The 7455-nt window shown below is 39.6% G+C and overlaps 1 pseudogene; it reads right to left on the bottom strand.

Moving 5' to 3' along the window:
* The window catches only part of LOC102494424 (lupus La protein homolog), a 3484-nt pseudogene extending 2228 nt beyond the window's left edge, over nucleotides 1-1256 (bottom strand).
* Nucleotides 1257-7455: the final 6199 nt, after the last annotated feature.

Genomic DNA, 7455 nt, shown 5'->3' with positions numbered 1-7455 from the left:
TCCAGCGTGAGTTTCAAGCCACCGGGTCCGGGACGTGAACCACGGTCGACTACATGGGAGTCCAGCGACATAGCCATTACGCTAACTACTGGTTCCCAAACACAGCAATATTGATCCCTTAAATGCTTTCTGCAGTGTTCTTCTCATCTGCATATTTAGTATTTCTCCTTTACCTTCTAACCATTCTTTTACATCATCAAGGGTTGCATCAGTTGGGCAGCCTTTAATATAAACCGATCTCTTTTTAACATCATCTTTATACTCACCAGTCACTCCAGGCAGGGGTTTGCTTGGAGACCTCCTGATTTTAGTTTTACCTTCACTGATTTCCATGAGTTCTGCCTTGGATTTTCTCAGTGATTCCACTGTTACAGTAAAGTCTGTCGTTAGACGGTTTAACCTGTTGAATTTTATCATCATCTCCAAAGGTACCCAGCCTTCATCGAGTTTTATCTGTTCCTTTAAAAATTTGTTCCATGGAGGGACCAGCAGTTAGCATAATGGCTATGTTGCTGGACTCCCATGTAGTCGACCGCGGTTCGAGTCCCAGACCCGGCAGCTTAAACTCACGCTGGGCACGTGTGCGTGCGTGCCCAAGATCCCGAGAGGAGAATGGAGGAGAAGTGGTGTGGCCATCCCGCTGGGGGGTGATTTCTCACTTTCTATCTCTCTGTCTCCCTCTGTTTATCTGACGAGCGCATGCGCCCTATAGCGAAAAACCTCTCCAAAAAAAAAAAAAAAAAAGAAAAGAAAAGAAAAGAAAAGAAAAGAAAAGAAAAGAAAAGAAAAATTTGTCCCATGGAGGGACCAGCAGTTAGTGTCAATGGCTATGTCACTGGACTCCCATGTAGTGGACCGTGGTTCAAATGCTGGACCCAGTGGCTTAAACTCATGCTGGGCGCGTGTGCGTGCGTGCCCAAGATCCTGAGGGGAGAGTGGAGGAGAAGGGATTGTGGTGTGGCCATCCCCCCTGGAGGGTGATTTCTTGCGTTCTATCTCTCTGCTTTTCTGTCTTTCTGACGAGAGCACGTGCCCTATAACAAAAATCTCTCCAAAAAAGACAAAAAAAAATTGTCCCATGGCAAATTGAAGTCTCCAAAATAATGCTCAATCTGATGACAGATTTTGGCCTCTAGAACAGCCATTTTTTCATTATCACCGTTTTCAGCTTTTGTGGCTATCTTTAGGGCCAGGTCCCGCAGAGGCATCCCACAGCTGGGTGTTAAGCATCTCTTGAATTCTCTCTTCTCTGTCATGGTGAATGGCTTCTAGAACCTTCTAAGACATCTAAAAAATAGCCTAACCATATAACTTTTTCAGAGATTTTCTTTTTTCTTTTTTTCTTTCTTTTTTTTTTTTGACATAAAGCAGTGTGTTCACTGGAGAGAGACAGAGAGAGGGAAAGTGAGAAATCACCCCCCAGGGGGATGGCCACACCACAATCCCTTGTTTTCTATTCTTCTTTTGGGATTTTAGGCACAAACGCACACATGCCTGACATGATTCTTGAGCTATGAGGTCTGGGACTTGAGCCACCATTGACTATGTGGGAATCCAATGCTTTAACCAACATACCAGCTGATGACCCCTTCTTTTCTTATTGTTAACATAGTCTCAAGGAGAGCTCCAGATATGAACCCAGAACCTTCTTCTGTGGGTCAGCCTCACAGAACATCACATTTTATTACTTCACTGCTGTCTGGCCTTTTCAGATTTTTTTTTTTTATTTTAAATGCTTACAACCAAGGTTAGTTGGGGACATTTTCCTAATTACTTGTGGCCTTCGCATAGTGTCAGCTAGGTTATACGATCCCAGAATATGGATTTTGCTGGCTGCAGGAATAAAATATGAACAGATACATTCATACAATAAATCTTTTTGGGTTCAAAGTTTTTGGTGTTTTAGTTTCAATATTTTGTGATATAAGCATGCTGTTGTCTTTTTGGTCTTGTTGGTTATTTCTTCTTTTGACCAACATCCCAGCTACTCTGTCTTCCCTCCTACTTCTTGCTGGCAGCGTAATAGTGTATGAACATGGTCATTTCTGTGTGGCTCAACCACACGGCATCCCTCCTAAAGCTATCATCTAGCTGGAGGTATTTTTCCGGGTGTATACAGTAATATTCTATGAAATTCAAGTTGAATGTTAGTGGTTCAGAGTTGGACCATGTTCAATAGTTAAAGTATTGTGTTGACAACTTACGGGATTTTCACAGAAGTAATGGAATTTTTTAGGGCCAAAAGACACCAAGGCAACGTTGAGTTTGTGAGATTCTACCATTAAAGGTAAGTGATTTTAGAAAACAGATAACTTGATCTATTGAGAACAAAAGGGGGGCAGTACCGTATCCTGTCTAAGAGCACAGCTTTTGGAGCGAGGGTAAGAAAGGGTTACTCCTTATTTCCTAGGCATTTTTTGAGGAGCTATTTAATTTCTTGAAGGGTTAATTTTCTCTCCTTTGAAATGATGATATCTCTGAAATGCTTGGGACCACAAATATTTTAGATTTTTTTGATATTTGCATATACATAATGAGATATGTCGGAGATGGGGCCCAAATCTAAACAAGAAACTCACACACATCTCACATATACCTTATACATATAGTCTGAAAGTAATTATGGATTTTCATATTGCACTATTTTGACTGTGACCCATCAAGGGAGGACAGGTGTGGAACTTCCCACGTGTGGCATCATGTCAGTGTCTAAAACATTTGGGGTTTGGGATTTTCAGATTAGGGATGTTCAACCTGTGATACTGGTACCTAACCTATAATACTAATATAATGTAATGAGAATCAAAGCTATGCCTGTAAAGCATGTAGTGCAGTACCTGGTACATTATAAGTAGATTTGTGTGCTTCTTCAAAATTCTGTGAATATTATTTTTAAATACTGAGAGAGTCATTTGACATATAGTAAAACAAACATGACTAGAGAGCATTCCAGGTAATTCGTTCACCTTTTGTTATATAGGAATCTATTATGGGTCTAAGGAAGGGTTGGCTAAGATATTTCTGGATTGGAAGGGGCTGATGGACATGCTGGGCTGTGGATAGGCTGGATGTAGCAGACGTTCTGGGATTAGCTGTGTCTGTACAGTTTGTAGAGGGAATGCTGGTGACATACTTGCTATGCACTTGCTGGTCCACTTGAACTCATAGCTAAACTCTTTGATTTAGTAATGTTATCTCTTCTTCCTTTTTATGCTTGATATGAGCAAATGATTTTATAAGGTAATTAAAATCTTTAAATCTGAACTTAATGCTTCTCCTGGATGATCATTTACGTGGTGTGTTTGTAGTTTGTAAATACTATGCTTCAATGGATATGGCAGGAAATTTAAGGAAAGCATTCATTTTGCATCAATAGAGGGAGTCACTACTGACGGTTTCTGTCCTCTACTAACAACTTCTGGGTTTTCGTTTGTGGGTTAGTTTTAGTTGTTGTTATGCAGTCTTGCCTATCCTGTAGCTAAAAGCCTTTTTAAATGATGTATTTCAAAATATGAAGTGGTTCAATAAAAAAGTAAATCCATTTAAAAAATCATAATCACTTGATTGTACAGAGGCTGGGTGGGGGAGTGTTTGGAATGCTATTGCTGTTGCCCAAACACTTATTTTTCACAGCCGTGGTGAAAAACTTGGCACGCCATGCTCATGTCCCACCTCATTTTCTCCCTCTGTAAAATGCGCCTAGCAGTGTGTGATGGGGATGGAGTTAACCTGTCCTGGGAATCCAAAATCTGCAGCTCTGCACTGGTCTGTACATTGGAGGGTCAGGGTCCTTCTGTGTGTATTCCCATTGCGCTAGTGTGGGGAGGATTTTGTCTCATCACAAGATGTTGGGTTAGTGATAACCAATGATATCACTAAAAAAGATTTCATATTTTAGAAATACACAAATTAACCCTTTGAAGGGCATAAATCCATCGCAAGTCATTAACGTGATATAGGCTTACATGCAATTATATTGACTGTTTGGCAATTGGACTCACTTTCCAAGAAGGATTCAGATATAATTTCTAATAATAAGAGATTCATGATGACTTCCATGGCAGATTGAAATCATTATGTGCCTACATAATACAATTGAATCAGCTTTTCTGGATTATTCCTTTCTCTTTTGCACGTGTTTTCTTTTGATTCTAGTGATAGAAGTCAGAGGTGTTCATAGAATGTCAGGAGTAAAAGAGATCTCTTTTTTTTTTCTTCCCCCTTTTTTATGAGGAACCAGGGAGAGAGAGAGAAACAGAGACCAGAGACAGATTTAGTTTTGTTTTGTATTTTAGAGAGATTTTTGCTATAGGGTGTGTGTACTTGCCAGAGAGACAGAAAGCAAGAAATCTCTCCCCGGGGGAATGGCCACCCTGGAATCCCTTCTCCATTCTCTTAAGACCTTGGGCCCACAAGCACATTCACTGGTGTGAGGGTTAAGCCATGAGGTCTGGGACCCAAACCATGGTAGACTACGCGAGAGTCCAGTGATATAACCGTTATACCATCTGCTGGTCCCCTTGTTTTTAATAGGGTCTTGTAATACCATGATCCTCCTGTCCCAGCCTCCCAATTAGCTAGGCTTATAGGTGTGTACAGCTTTACCCAGCATATTCAATTTGGCCTAGGAACCAAACCCAGGCCTCTCTTATAGCCTCTAGTCACCCAAGCAGTGGCTCTACTTGTATGTTACCATGACTTGGCTGAGAAGTAGAAATGATACGTATTAATATTGTCAATACTCTTAGCTTCTTAATGTAGGATTGTTCATTAAACCAATGTGGCAAAATTTTACTCATAAGAGTTACATAAATGAGGCCAGCCCTATAGTGTAGTGCAGCAGTTAGGAGCAGTATACAGGGATCCAAATCTCACATGGCCATCAGTGGTTTGAATCCCAATCCAACCCTGGTGGCTTGAAAAACATGTGGGGTGTGCATGTGTGTATGTGCATGTGTGCTTGCTGAAAATTATGATAGGATAGGGAAATGGAGGAGAAACAATTGTGATGTGACTATACCCTATTGAAAGTATGTTTGTTCTCTCTCTCTCTTTCTCTTTCTGGGAAGTATTCATGCCCTCTGGCAATAAAAAATAAATAAATAAATAAAAGATTTACTTAAATGGATGCTAAAACATCTCTAAGTTGTTTTGACAGAATACCCCATTTCTTTAAAAGTGATTTCAGGTAATTCAGGTAGGAGACCCAATGATATTGCCTACAAAAGGAAAATGGAATGGACCTAAATCTTTAGAAACTTGATACAAAAGCAATAAGAATTTGTCTGTATTCATTAATTATTTCTACTAAGTGCTTATTTTATGACAGGATCGATCATTTTGAGACCAGGCGTGTGTAAAACTACATTTGGCTAAGCTTGGAAACAGATACAACAATGATTAACATGCAGATCTGCCCCATGAGTTTTATGAGGTTACTTGTCTTTGAATTTATTCTGGTTCAGTCGAATAATCTTGAAAATGTTTGGGTGGCCTGCGTTAAACACAGTGCTTGAAGCGTGATTATACATGCACACAGCAGGTCTTAGTTGATGCCTCGTGTCTACAAAGGCAGGCCAAACTGGCATTAGCTTTTGGGGAACTTTGCAACAAAATAAAACCTTATATATGTTTTCATGTGTTTGATTTTGTTTATTCTATTTTGTTTCTATGTATGTGAAATTGGGGGGTTGGGATCTAAGTAAAGGACCTAATGAAAGAACTTTACCTTTGTCTTTATTTAAATACAGTCATGTGCCACTCAGTGAGGTTTTGGGCAGTCGTGGGCCACATATATAGTAGTCCCATGAGATTATAATGACACTGAAAAATTCCTTTCAACTAGTGATGTTGTGGCCCTTGTAAAGTTGTAGTGCAACACATTACTCACATGTTTGTGGTGATTCTGGTGTAAACAAACCCACTGCACCTGCCAGCCATATAGAAGTATGGTACATACAATTATGCACAGCACATAATATCTGATAATGATAATGAACAACTGTGTTGCTGGTTTATATGTTTACTGTATGGTACTTTTTATTGTCTCAGAGTGTACTCTTTCTACTTCAGAAAAAAAGTTTACCATTAAACAGTCTGCCATGTAATACTGGTAGCTGTCTCTTGATTGCATCATTTTCTCTTATGCTTGATTTAATCTCTTGCTTTTTTTTTTTTTTAAGAGAGATTTTGGCATTAGAGCATGTGCACTCACCACAGAGACAGAGAGACAGAAAGCGAGAAATCACCCTCTGGGGGGGTGGCCTCACCACAATCCCTTCTCCTCCATTCTCCTCATGGGATCTTGGGCACGCACACATGTGCTCAGTGTGAGCTTTAAGCCATTGGATTTGGGATTTGAACCACAGATGACTAAGTGGGAGTCCAGTAAAGTAACCATTAGCCGTTTGCTGGTTCCTTAATCTCATGTTTTGTTCATCGTGGGTCTTCCAGTGGGACAAGGTGTGGGAGTAGAAGACAATGATACTGACGTTGTGTAGGTCTAGGCTGATAGGTGTGTTTGTGTCTTATTTTTTTACCAAAATATTTTAAATGTAAAAGATAAAATAAAAATAGAGAAAAAAACTAATAGAATAACAGCATAAATAAATATTTTTGTATAGATATAAATATATTTGTATTTTTAGCTAAGCATTACTACAAAAGGGTAAAGAAATTAGGTTTATAAAGTAAAAATGTTATAGTAAGACAAGATTTATTACTGAAGAAATAGTTTCTTATAAATTTAGTAGTGTATGGTGTTTAGAAAGTCTACGTGGTGTGCAGTAATGTCCACTTATGACTCACTCGCCCACCCACCCACAGCAACTTCGCCTCCTGCGAGCTCCATTCGTGGCAAGTTCCTTACACCAATGTACCATTTTAATCGTTATTATTATTTTTAAAGTTGCCAGAGGCACATGCAGTCTCTAGAGAGGGACAGAAAATACAGAGAAAAAGCACCCCCCCACATGGGATGTAGTCATTCCACAATCCCTTTTCTTTCATTTTTTTCATTTTATCAGAATTTGGAGCGCGTACACATGAACGCAGTGTATTTTTCAAGCCCCTTTGAACTGCATTTGGCCATGTGGGATCTGGTTGCCTGTAATCACCAGGCTACAGGGTTGGCCTCTTTTATATAATCTTTGTGTGTGTGTGTGTATGTGTATAAATGTGTATAAATGGTCACGTGCCACTTAATGATGGGATAGATTCTGAGAAATGTGCCTTTAGGTGCTGTGTGAAGATCACAGAGATAGAATATGCTTACATAAACATAGCTAGCCTACTATACACCTGGCTATATGGTACAGCCGATTATAATCTTGTCTTATATGTGGTTATCAGCGACCCACCAAAACATCAGTATGTGGCACAGGACTGTATGTGTATTTACACACACACACAACACACACACACACTCACACACATCTTTATATATATATATATATA

Source organism: Tupaia chinensis, unplaced genomic scaffold (genome assembly GCF_000334495.1).
Source record: "Tupaia chinensis unplaced genomic scaffold, TupChi_1.0 Scaffold000549_1, whole genome shotgun sequence".
Lineage (NCBI taxonomy): Eukaryota > Metazoa > Chordata > Mammalia > Scandentia > Tupaiidae > Tupaia > Tupaia belangeri.
Note: the sequence above shows the minus strand (reverse complement) of the source record. Positions and strands in the feature narration are given on the sequence as shown.